Source organism: Cupressus sempervirens, chromosome 1 (assembly GCF_028749045.1).
Source record: "Cupressus sempervirens isolate cs-2001-9-10 chromosome 1, ASM2874904v1, whole genome shotgun sequence".
Classification (NCBI taxonomy): Eukaryota; Viridiplantae; Streptophyta; class Pinopsida; order Cupressales; family Cupressaceae; genus Cupressus; species Cupressus sempervirens.
In genome coordinates, this window is record NC_143118.1 from 267,160,675 (window position 1) to 267,174,858 (window position 14,184).

General features: G+C 29.3%; 1 pseudogene across 1 annotated transcript; it reads right to left on the bottom strand.

Annotated features, from left to right (window-relative positions):
* Positions 1-433: 433 nt before the first annotated feature.
* On the bottom strand, positions 434-5,366 carry LOC149577148 (alpha pinene synthase, chloroplastic-like; annotated as a pseudogene). Its single transcript, XR_016362802.1, has 10 exons — positions 5,084-5,366; positions 4,792-4,991; positions 4,557-4,642; positions 4,133-4,347; positions 3,955-4,052; positions 3,758-3,850; positions 2,138-2,353; positions 1,725-1,863; positions 905-1,153; positions 434-779 (listed from the first exon to the last, which is right to left on the bottom strand). The product of XR_016362802.1 is annotated as an alpha pinene synthase, chloroplastic-like (transcript).
* Positions 5,367-14,184: the final 8,818 nt, after the last annotated feature.

Genomic DNA, 14,184 nt, shown 5'->3' on the forward strand with positions numbered 1-14,184 from the left:
TTTATTTTGGGTTCCCTAGAGGGGTGTTACACTAGTCCTTCCTTTTCATTTTGGCCAAGCATTGGATCATAGCCACCTCGATACTAATATAGAAGGAAAAAAGTTTAAAAGTAAAAATATTTATGCGTTCAAATATTAAATTAGAAATTCATTGTAGTTCTATTTCAATATGTCCTTACATCCAATGTATTGATTTTATAAGGCATTATTAGAAATCAGCTTAATAACTATAAGTTATTAAATGTAAACCTTGTTATCCTAATATTTTTTCATGGATGAGCCCCTGGATTTAGATAAAAATATAACAAAAAATTTTTAAAAATTGAGTCATATCTAAATGTAATGCCCTAAAATATTTTAGCCAAAATAAATGTGCACTGTAATTTATTTTATATACCTGAGTTTTTTTCTTTGAAAATGTTGAACATTGAGGTGCTAAAACATAAAATTGGGATATTAATCTTTGTTCTCATATTTTTTAACTACATTGCCACAGGTTCAAAGAGGATTTGAATGACTAGATCTTTGATGTCTTTATTAGAATGAGTAAATCCATCTCTCTCTTTATAGAGGAGTTGGTAACTTCTTCCAATATTGTAGGCACAGTCCTTGCTTATAGTTGGAACATTATCAGGCTTCAAATACTCCCAATCTAATTGCTTGAGTTTTTTTTGCAATAATTCTTTAAGGTGATCCAAAGCTTCTTCCTCTGTAGATTCTGGGTGGTCTTTAATATAACATGATATTCCCGATACTAATTCTCCACGATTTGCCTCGGCCTTCAAAATAAAGATTCAAAATTATAATAAAAATTAGTTGGACTTAAAATAAACTAAATTCAACTTACATGTATATTTTTGTGAAAATATAAATATAAAATTATGCAAAGAAAATGATTACATACCTTGAAGGTTCTAGTGTCACCTTTTAGTCTAAGGGATAGGGATAAAAGTTCATTGAACTTTGATGGATAGTCTATTTCTTGAATGATGTTATCTGAAAGAATTTCATCTAATGTTAATATAGGTTGCAACATGGTTACACGATATCCTGAGCTTGGTATACCATTTTCTAGGTATTCATCTAAAGATGGTATGTAACCATCAGCAAGCCATTGAGCTTCCTTTGTAAGGGCTTCGAGATAATCTTCCCACTGTACAAGAAATTTTTTTTATTTAAAATGAACAATATTTTCACACAAAAACATTATATATGAGTTCAAATTTGGAAGATTATTAAGAAAAGTTATTAAAGCATTAAAATCAAAGTGTAAGATCAATGTTAATTCTATTTTAAAATGATCAAAGCAATTCAAAAATATATTATATTAAATTTCAATTTTCTACATAAAGAATATTTTATTTAAAATCAAATGCAATATAAATCTTAATAAAAATATAGAAGAAAAATACCAAGCTCTTTCAAAGTTGTATTACTACTATACTATGAGGTCTAATCAAAATAACATATAATAGAAAAATAAAAATAGTAACATTTGTAGGGAAGTTGAGTACTAACATAAAAATTGAGTTTAATAGTTTATAATGACTAGAGATCATTTATTTAGTTTTTAGTATTAAATTTGAAACATGAAAATGTTATGAATATTTGGCAACCTAAAATAAGTTTGATCCAAAATAACTCATTTAATCTCATATGTTATGTGTGGTGTAAGATGAAGTAGCGATTTAAACTTGTTATGAGTGATAGGTTCGAATTCATACAGCTTTACGTATGTACGGGAGGGTATCTCGTTGTTGAGTCTTCTGTGCTGCATCTGCACTTTCATTTACTCCCAAGTAAAATGCCTTATATGTTATTTTAATACTTTCAAGAAATCTTTCTGGAGGAAAAGGATCCCACCTAAATTAAAAGCATTCCAATACAACAAGTTAGTTTATATTAATAAAACACACCCTAGTTTATGCAACTATGAGTAAATACAAAGTAACAAATTAATAGAGAGCTTTAATTTTATATTTATAAATTGCATGAAAATTGTTGAGTAAATATAGTAATTGTTTCTTAACCTCAATTACCTATCATTTTCATTAAAAGTATCAATTTAATCTACTATTATGTTCTTTATACAAAAAAAATTTACATGAATATAAGCCTTTTTGTATACCATACTTACATTTTAATAGCTTCATTGAAGAGTTTTATCTCATCAATAGTACCATAGGTGTCATATATATCATCTACAATTTTTGCAAGAGAACAAATCTTTGCAAAGTCACTTCAATAGACCGAATACTTAGCATCTATAGAGTATGCACAAGCTAAAGCAAAATATTCCACATGACGATGACGAGCAAAGTCCACTTTATCCAAATTCAAATCCTTCCACCATCTAAGCACAACATTCATACAAATTTTAGTAATTTTGTATATTTAAACCATAAAATAAAATGAACACATAATCTCATTTATAAATGGTAAAGTAGTGTATATAAATTTTCAAATTAAAAAGTGTGCCTAGCTCCCACTTGAAAAACAGAAAATCTTATTGAAAAAAAAGAATGTATAAGCATATATTGTCCAAAATAAAAAGTTTATACAAAAGGATTAAAAGTTAATCTACAGTCTCATAAAGTATTTCAGTCTTGAAGGAAAGTTTTCCATAATGCACAAGTAGCATTTTTCTCTCCTCAATCAATATATGTGTCAATAAAGAAGTCTATTCCCCATCACTTAAAGGTTTAATCTATGATATTTACAATTTCCACCTAGAAACACCTTCTCCTTTAAATCCCAGTCCTACCCATAATGTATACCGCTCATCGGAAAAAGCCATAACCTTTTATAAAGTATAGGAACTAAAAGGTAAACTAAATTTGGATGGTTTTCCCTCCTTATCCAAGGTGATATCACCAAAAATGTCTTGTTTTATTCCCATAGAAAGAAAGAAAGAAATAAACCTTGGTTGTGATATTGTTCCCTTAATTGTAGAGCTCAACCCAAATCCCACAATTGATAAAGGAAAAGAAGGTTCTCAATCCTCTAGGTGCTAGAAAAAAGGGAATTTTAGGCAAAGGGAAATTTTTCAATATCCTCCATGAAAAAAATTTGACTATCTCACCCCATCTCTCTCTTACTATTGGTATCTCAAATTACAATTGTGTCAACTATATGGAATTAGGAGCTCGTAAGGTGATACCATGAGGGGCGCTATGAGACATGCTAAGCTTACATCAATGTATAAAATTGTTGCCACTCTTAGAAAGAATAGAAGACTCATTTGTTATGATCAATGCATCCCTAAACAAGTAAAGGAGACTCACTTAGAGGATTCGACCTAGTATGTGAAGGTTAGTGAGGACAATGTAAAACTCTATTGTAACCACTAAATCTCATTTCCAAAGTCTCCATTTCCATCTCCCGCATCCTATGAGACACATTTATGAAGGAAACAAGAAAGAAAAGAATTTTACATCTTTTATAATAACAACTCTAGAACATATGACCAAAGATTAGAACTATATCTTTTTAAGTATGTTATGCTTCTAATGATATTCTATTTTTGTTTTTGTTTGATTATTAATGTTATAAATATCCTTTATCTTGATCATTCTTATACCAATTTTTAATATATAAAAATAATAGCTTATCACTTGTAATTATTTAGTCACTTGCCCTCTATAACTTTGATTTTTATAATTAACTTACTTTACAATCAGCATAATTTCTATCTATTTTCATATTTTCACCTCATTATATGATATCCACTTGTTATTACTTTAATCAATCAACTTACTTTAATATCGGTTGAAGCTCTCGTCGATGGACTGATTGCATGATATTGAAGTCCAATTTAGCAAGACTTAGAATTTCTTTATTACCGCTCATCCTGAAAATCAGGGTTAGAAGGTCAGACTTTCTATAATAGAATAAGCCCTAGCTAACCACAAGAGGTAAAAGAAAAAACATATTGAAATAAACCAGCGCCATTACTCAGTCCAAGATCTATTTTTGTCATAGATGTCCATGTAATTTCTTGCTTCTACTCTGGGCAAATTTCCATGCCAACCATACTCTAGGTTGTACTTTATCTACGTGTTAAAATTTTGGATCAGGACCACAATAAGCAAATTTTTCCATAGTCTTGAAAGAGTTAAAACTTTAGCCTCACCTCTTGTGAAAGATGGGAACTGATATTATCCTTTTGTAGAGCTTGATTTAAATATGTTGTTGCAAAGGATTTAGCCTCGTCCATAATATTCTCCTCTGGGAAAGCAATTAAAGAAGCTCTATAAAGATTTATAACACTTTCTATCTTCTCTTCTTCTGATTGAGTTGATGGAGTCAAGAACTGCCCATCATTTCCTTTGAAGTGTCTCAACACATCTGCCATTATATCAAATAAATTTAATCAAAATCAAACATCATGAAAAAATTTAAATTAATATAAATGGATCTTCTTTAGTGATCACAGATTAATGAAGAAATTAAGTTTTGAAAAAATAAGCTAATCTTGACTATTTAACACTTTTAGTCTAAGAAGTAAGATTTAATGTGTGATATTTAATCTTTCAATATAGACATAATTTGATAACCTGAAGAAACAGGATATCTGTTCAAACGAAGAACCCGAAGTCCCAAGGCTGCCATATTCAGATCTTTAGAACAATTGTTCCAATATCTGCTAACAAATTATTTTATTAATATAACAATCACATAAATTTTAACTGTTGGAAAACAACATAAGCAAATATACTGGCCAGATACTATTTTGAATGATAATTAACAATGTAGAATAGCATTTTGTTTATTATAAACTTTTAAACCAACCTGTAAACATAATCAAGCGCTTGTTTTATTTCATTTTGGAAATGTCTATCTATTGCAAGGCGTTGAACTTTTTCAACCATCACAAGGCGCTCAAAAGCATTCTCTTCACAAGATTTGCCACTTTCTGCTGAGGGCATTTGATTGAACATTTCCTTGACCTCTCCAATAAGCCCCTCCCAATGTTCCATGTAATGAGAAGTCTGTAAGATTGTTATATATGATCATCTTGAAAGCTACAAAAAGGAATAAGAGAATATAAAAGAATGACCTAAAATGAAAGAAGATTACATACATCATATGTCTTGTCTTGGATGGTTTTAATAAGATCTTCATCGTTCCACAAGTTGGGATGATGGTTGCCTGTGCGCCTGATTGGAGCTTCAACGGTGGTGGTGGAAGCCTTAGCAATGAAGGGATTAATCAGCCTCCTCCTACTTAAGCTTTGAATGCTTTTATTGAAAAGCTTGACATTAGGGTTGGGAGGAGATCTAAAGCATGAGCTCAAAACAGAGGGGGAAACAGAGAAAAGAGCCATTGCAAGATCTCTAAATATGCCACTAGAGAACCCTTTGATGCCCTTTTATAACAGGAGATCATGATGAAATCTGTGGCAAATATAGCTTGGTTTGGAAAACGTGATTTATTATCTTTTCGTTACTCACATACCGTTTTGACTACGCAAATAGAAGTTCGGTTCACCGAGCAATGACAATACAAGCATATGCACGCAATTTTAGTTCTAATCGAATTGTTATTGAAAGTAAATTATATGGGATAGATTATTTTCAAGTTCAGTTTATATGAATTTTTATAAGTTTTAAATAATAAAAAAATATTTTACTTTAAAAGTATGGATGGAGAATGTTACATTTTATTAGTATTTGTTCATGGGTTAAATAATTATAAATTTATGAAAATGATTTATCTCAAGACTAAATTAATTGGCACATGCATTTAAGATGGATTGTATGAAGAACCAATATTTTAGAAATCACTACCTCAACTCTCTTTCCTTAAATAAATTCATAATATTTGTTTTAATATAATAAAAAAAATACATTCATCTAAATATTTTAACAACTCACTATTCATAAAATATTTTGAAACATTTATCCTTTCTTTCCATGAATCCAATATTTTCTCTAAAAAAATATTAAAATAACTTTACTATTCATAACAATATTACAAAATACAAATCAAATCCTCATAATTAGATGATATTGTTCATATATAAATAATAATAGATTTTTTAATTCTTATTTTATATTTTAAATATATATTTAGTAAGTTTTATAAATGTAAAAAAAATATTTAAAAAAATTACTCAATATATTATAATTATATCTAACTATTAGGCAAATACTTCATGTTTATGGAATCTAATATTAGTAATATTAAATGAAAGAAATGTAATTGGAAGATATCTTGATCTACTAGGAGGCAACATGTCACAACTATTAGTTTGTAGTAGAAATTTATGAGTTGAAATAATAGCTTCAAACAAGAATAGTCAATGCAAGATGGAAAATTTTGTCGCTAGGATAGTTTAAACAACACATGACACTTTTAGACTAAAAGTGATATACTCTTTTTAATTTAAAGATGAAAAATATATCTTATAATATGACAAAAATAAGAATAAAAGTTAGAATCATGCCACATTTTCAACTACCATGCATTTGATTAAATGTCAACCTAACTATTATTTGAAAATTATAGTTACAAGTGATAAAGTTATATACCTTTGATTTAGAGAGTGCAAAATAATGGAAATAAAGTATTGCCAGAGGTGCTAACTCAACTACACCACCACCCTCCACCCCCTACCCAACTCACATGTGGATGACACTGTTAAGTAGATAATAGTTACATACATACATACATGGTTAAGTGCTACCTAATTATGTCCACGACATCTGTACACTGGATGCATACTCCACCTACTAGGTTGCCTACATACCCATATCCACGGGATCAAGAGCCTTGAACTACTCACTCTAATGCATGTATAGTTTTGGTTTCTAATTGGTTAGATGCAGTTGTATTCCTATAACCATTGGTGAGATTTACTCACCTAGTATAATTGAAGTCGCAAGAATACACCCACTCAAGTGAATCATGTGGTTTTCTATAATTAAAATACTATAATACCCTAGTGCAACCTTTGTGTTGTAGTTTACAGTTAATGTAAGGTTAACTTACATATTTCTTAACTCACTCCTTATATAGTTATTTTTAAAAGCTTGTAACAATACCTGTGGCCATGCAGCCTATTGAGTGAGTTTTATTATTTTTCTATTGTGTCTCCATCTCTTTGTTCATATACATAGATACATAAATACATATACATATGTATATATATATTCATATACATACATACATATACATAGATCACAAGGGTATGGCAATGAAATCCTAGATCTCCACTAATCTCCACAATCCACAAGATCTCTATATACATATATACATACATACATACATACATATATAGATACATACATATATATACACACATACATGCATACATACATACATTTGTATATATGCAATTTTATCACCTTAAAAAACTATATTTGATCGTGCTAACTAGGAACAATTGATCGTTCATTTTATTGTGCCTAATCTAATGATAGTTCTATAGGAATTTGTAACTAACCCAACTAATTAGAAACTAGACCAATTTAACTAGGTTATGGTTTCTTTCTTTCTAAGAATATTTGCTATGATATGTTTTTCTAAAATTTCTTACCCATTTTTCCTAGTTTACATTATTTTTGTTTAGGATCTCGAGCTAACTTAGTTAGAACAAGTTGAGTGAGTTTTATTATTTTATTATTTGAATTCTAGAATATAGGCTCTATTTTATCACTAGCTTTGTTCAAGTCCTAATTTTAATGAAGCAACAAAGTGGTTTTTAGGGTGGAAAGGACTATATAATGAATAGGAAACTTGAAAGCTTGAATGTTGAAATGCTGAAATGAAACCTATCAAGGATCAAATATCTATGGAAGAGTTACGGCATAATGTGAAGTTGATTAGATATAAATTGAAAAAAACACAACATAAATCATTCCCCATTTGTTTTGATTGTGGAGAGTTGCATGCAAAAGAGGATGGAGAGCTCTAAAAAATGGTAGAGAGCTCCAAATGTTGGTGGAGATTTCATTTTCATTCCCTTGTGATCATTGTATTTCATTTTCATGCCCTTATGGTCTTTGCATTTTGTTGTCGTGCCCATGGTAGAGATCACTGGAGATTTCAAATTTCATTATCATGCCCTTGTGATCTCTAAATTTCATTGGCATGCCCTTGTGATCTTGGTGCCTTTTCTCTATGATTTCTTTCATGTGTTGTGCCCTTGTGATCTTTGTACTCTTTGCAACACTACAAAATTTTGGATCAAATTATGATGAAAATTTGCAATGGCAATGTAATTTGTGGTGTTCCAGCCCAAATATAGTAGTGCTTTCTCTATGTTGTTTGCAAGGGGAGAAGAGGTACCTATGTAAATGTTGTTTTCTTTTCCTTCTAAACATGTATATCTTTATGTTTCCCCCAATAGGTGATTAGAAGAGCTTCTCTTCATGTGTCTATATGTGTGTGTGTGTGTGTGTGTGGATATATACACATATATATACATATACATATGTATATATATGTATATACATACATATAAACATACATATACAGAGATCACAAAGGCACACAAATGAGATTCAAAGATACATAAATACATAAATTCATATACACATACATATATGCACATATATACATACATACATACATATGCATATGCATTTTTATCACTATGGAAAATTGTATTTGATCTTTACTCAATCACTAAGAGATAATATAATTTGTAAGTACAGATGTCTGCATACATAGTTTGGTATGAATAGTTTCGATTGAATTTGTCTAAGGAGAGTGAGTCTACTTATGATGCTAATGGTTCCATTTATTGGGTCGTCAGAGGAGAGATACTTATAGAATATTAGATGTTTATGGATATGGGATAATTCATTTTTGTGAATGGTTGATCAAGCAAGTTATAGAAATCAAGGTGTCATTTGCAAGTAGTTTCATTAATTAGATAAGGGAATCATCTTTGAAAGCAGGATGATCAAAATTGGCATGTCCATCCTTATGATAGATGTCTTTATCTCACAATAGAAAATTACCTAAAATGGCAAGCAACAAATTATTAAATATATTGAAAATCAGAAGAACATTCACTTATCATATTTTTCAATGACAAAAATATAATAAAAATATATTTTGGTGGAAAAGTCCATGAGCTATGTGGTTCAACATTGTGGTTATTCCACTATCCAGTAGTGGGAACTCTTCATATTAAATATGAAGATCTTGAAATTAAAAAAGATAACTATCAGAGATCTATATTTGTTTTTTAGTGATTAAAAATATACAATCTAATTTTAAGAAAAATAATAGTCTTGAATGTATTTGAGTAAATAAAATAAACAAGATTACTAGTTGTAGCTGTATAATTCTAGTATTACTGATTATGTTAACCAAAATTTTCAATGAAACAAGTATTAAGTAACATAAATAGATCATCTGCTCGATCCTATGATGACTTAATGTGAATGCATCTAATCATTACTTGGACAATATTATGCATGAGATCTTTACTCAATCGCCTAGAGATAATATCATTTGTAAGTACATATTTCTGCATACTTAGTTTGGTATCAATAAATTCAATTGAATGCAAGGATAATTTGTTGTGTGAATCGAAGACATGAATGATTAATTTAATTTAGCACAAGCACTATAAAATTGTGTATGTATGCATGTAAAGTAGTTCACATAGTGAACTAATTTACATACATACATGCACATATGCATACAATCATTATAATCAGTTATCCTTGAATTTGACCAAAGATATTATATATGAATATGGGATACATGTTTAGAAAGAAAAGAAAAGAACATTTACATAGGTACCTCTTCTCCCCTCAAAGAAAATTGCATAACAAAGGCATGAAGATCACAAGGGAATGACAACAAAATCCTAGATCTCCACTAATCTCTACCATTTTTTAAAGCTCTCCACCCTCATTTAGAGCTTTCCACCATATTTTGCACATAGCTCTCCACAATCAATCAAAATAAATGGGTAATGATTACTGTCATGTTTTCTTTTCCTTTTTGTTTATAATCCATAATCCATAATCTACAAGATCTATCTGTATACATACATACATACATACATGCATACATATATACATATATTACATACATATATACATACATATATAGATGTATATATATATATATATATATATATATATATATATATATATATATATATATATATATATATATATATATATATATATATATATATATATATATATATATGCATACATACATATATATGCTTACATACATGAAAACAACAATGCATTTTCTAAGAGTTTACAATTTTTTAACAAAATTAATGTTTAAAAAAAAAATTCACCTGAAGAACTATTAGCTTAGAAGCAAGAACATGGTGTTGAAAAAGTTCAAAAAGTGCTTGACATGAGAGGTCTTCAAGTGAGGGTGTTAACCAATCTTGAAAACTTGAATGCTAAAATGAAAGCTATCAATGATAAACACATATGTCAGATTTACAACACACAGTAAAGTTGATTTTAGATAAGGTAGAGGTAGATATTCAGAAGTTTGATAAAAAAAATTTAAGACACGAGAGCAAAGAAGGAGTGACTTTAGAAAGAAAATGAGAAGGAGCAGCTTTAGAAAGAGACTGCATGGCAGAAACAACAACCAAACAATATAGAAGATATTATGGGATCCATTGGATAGAACCTAGGAAAGTGTTGTGGTAGGTATTATAACATTGGAATCACTTGCAAGTGTCCTTGAGAATTTATAGTCCAAATATCAAATGCTTATAATAGTGTTTCACATAATGGCACAGTCTCCCTATGATGATCCCAAGTATCAAATGTTTATAAGAGTATTTCAAGGTTGGGAATCACTTTAACACCCTTTACAAGGTTCAAAGGTAATTTCATTTTGGCAAAGGCTTCTACAAGGGAATGAGCCTTGTGATTATGGCTAGTTTCTTTCTAAAAATATCTACTATGATATGTTTAGTAAAATTTCTTGCGAACTCTAGCCATTTTTCTTGGTTTGCATTATTTTTGTGGAGGATCTTGAGATAAGTCACTTAGCACAGGTTGAGTGAGTTTTATTTTTTTATTATTTGGATTCTAGAATATGTATGTAGCTAGATAAATTTTTCTATTATGTAGCTAATATGTAATAAGCACCTTATAAAATATCTCTAGATATACATGTTCAAAAGGAGATATAAACAAACACATGTTTAGAAGGTAAAGAAACCAATACTTACATACCCTTGAAGAAAATTGCAGAGCTAGGGCATGGCAAAAAAATCATAGAGCAAGGGCATGATAACAAAACATAGAGATCACAAGGGCATGGAAACCAAATCGTAGAGCAAGGGTACATCAATGAAATATAGAGAATAACATAGGAAAGAAATGCACCAAACACATATGCATAATCATGAGGCTCATTCCCTTGTAGGTGTCATAACCTAGTTAAATATACATATATATCAACCCAGCTAATCAACAACTAGACCCATTTAATTAGTTATGGCTTGTTTCTTTCTAAAAATATCTACTATGATGTGTTTTTATAAAATTTCTTGCGAACTCAGCCCATTTTTCACGGTCTACATTACTTTTGTGCAAGATCTTGAGGCAAGTCACTTAGCATGGGTTGAGTGACTTTTATTGTTTTATTATTTGGATTTTGGAATATGTATGCAACTAGATCATATATGTAATAAGCACCTTGAAAAAGATCTCTTTAGATATATAAAGAGATACATGTTTAGAAGGAAATATAAAGACATACATGTTTACAAGGAAAAGAAAAGAAATTTACGTACATACCCCTTCTCACCCTTGAAGAAAATTATAGAGCGACATTGAAATCATAAAGCAAGGGCATGACACAACAATGAAATCACAGAGCAGGGGCATGACAACGAAATGCAAAGATCATGAGTGCACATCAACTAACTACACTAATCACAAGGGCACCATGACAACATTCATAACTCTCCACCTCTTTCACACACAAATCTTTGCAAAATCAAAACAAATGGAAAATTATTCACATGTTTCTTTTTTATGCTCTCAAGGGCATTGCAATTACAATGCCAATATTAGTATTGCAATGGCGTTGGGAACAATTGCAAAAATAAAACATGAAAATAACCACAAATTACACTACCATCACAATTTAACCCCAAATGTTGTAGTGGGTTGAGGGAGGGAGTCATAGTCACCTACTAGTCAAGATCTGTATATGAAGCACCACTCCCTACCATTATCAATTTAGTTTAGATTATATGTGTATGTAAATGCTCAAAATTTATGTAGATTGTAGGTACTTGACATTGACTTCCATGAATTACTAGGATTAGCGTGCCTTATTACAATATCTCAATGGGAAAAAATGGGAGATAATCCTCGAGTCCAAATCCTAACCTTAAGCCAATTGTCCTAGAAAGTAGGACAAGTATTTGAGTTTTACCCTTCTGAATTTGTCAAGTGATGTGAATTCATGATTTTGACCCTTGAGTTTGATTTAGTATTATGTACTTTATAATGGATTTTTGTATTTAGTTTTGTGAGTCTGATGTGATTTGCAGTTATAATTTAATCAAATCAAACATTTTTAGATGATTTAATTTAATGAAATATTTACAAAGAAAAATCAATATTTAATTAATTAAATAAAAGAATTAAATTTAAAGATTTAATTAAAGTTCTAATTTTGGCGTAGTTATATTTATTTAATTTAATAATAATATATTTAGGAGTTTCATTTTTATAATAAAATCTATATATTATTTTTAGTTTAATTAAAAAATAATTTATTAAAAATGTCTTGTGATTTAATAAGAGAGAGCAAGAATTGATTTAATAAAGTCTATTTTAATTAAATTGTATAAGGTTGCATATGAAATTAAAATATAGTAAAATAATTAAGAAAAATGTTTGTCATGATTGCAAAACCGAAGCCCTAATTGGAGAAAACTCTTTATTTTAAGAGACTAGAGCTCATTCCTCCACACACAGGTTTGGAGGAACCAATTTCCAAGAAGAGAGTTTTTAAAAAAAAGGAATTCCTTGTGAGTTCTATGTATCCATTGTTAGCATAAGATCCAAGTAGGATCTTGTGGGTTTTTCACGATAGTCACCTTCCTTGAAATAATGTCTTCTCCATGACTAAATGGAATGGTTTTCAAAATGTAACAAGGTTGAAACCCATGTTTCTGAATTTAATTATTCTTTGTTTGGAAACCTCTATAAATGGAATGATGATTTGAAACCCTTGTTTTGTAAATTTAGAGATTTATATTTTGATTTGGGCAGGATTTGAAAAATAAAGAAATCAAGATTTGATATACAAATTTGATTGGTTATTCACATTTTCCCTATTAGATATATATATATATATATATATATATATATATATATATATATATATATATATATATATATAATTACCAAATTAAAATATGGATCTAGCCATTTCTGAGAGGGGAGCTTATGTTTTCTTTTTTATAAAATATTTTGTAATATGAGAGAAGGGGTTGTGAACTCCCCCCAACCAACTTGGTTGCGATGGCAAGTCACTGCCATAGTAGCAGATGCTACAAAGGTAGCAAGCGATGCCAAGATAGCAGACATCACTACAGTAGCAAGCTACCCAAGCAGCCAAGCCATACTTTGGCCTCCCTAATTATGGGGTATGTAATGTAATCACGTTTCATATTTAAAAAAAAAAGTCTTATTATGTTTTTAGATTATGTTAATATTATTAATATTATTATTATTATTATAATATTTATTGTAATGATTATTAATATTAATAAATTAAAATAAATATAAATATATTATTTTATTGATATTTTGATAATTGTTGTTATTAATAATTTGATAATTTTTATTAGCTTAAAAATAATAATAATAAATAATTAAAAGGCTGCTGTAAATATACATCATAAATTTTTTAATTGAATTAATAGTGTATTTTCATAATTATATTTTTAGAGAAAATGTTTGCTATTGAAATTTGTTGAGTGTTTGAGGTTCTTTTAGACTCAAAGAGCTTAACAAATCTGAGACTTGAATAAATGAAAATGTGATCCTTGATTGTAATCAAAGACCCTATAAACTGTAAAACTTGAAAAAAATGAAAAATGAAAACTTGAAAGCCAATAGTCAGAATTTGAACTTTTGTGTTTTGAAAACCTAATGAGTTATGAAAGTTACATTGTTATGTACTTTATGTGATGTGCTGTTTACTAGAGTT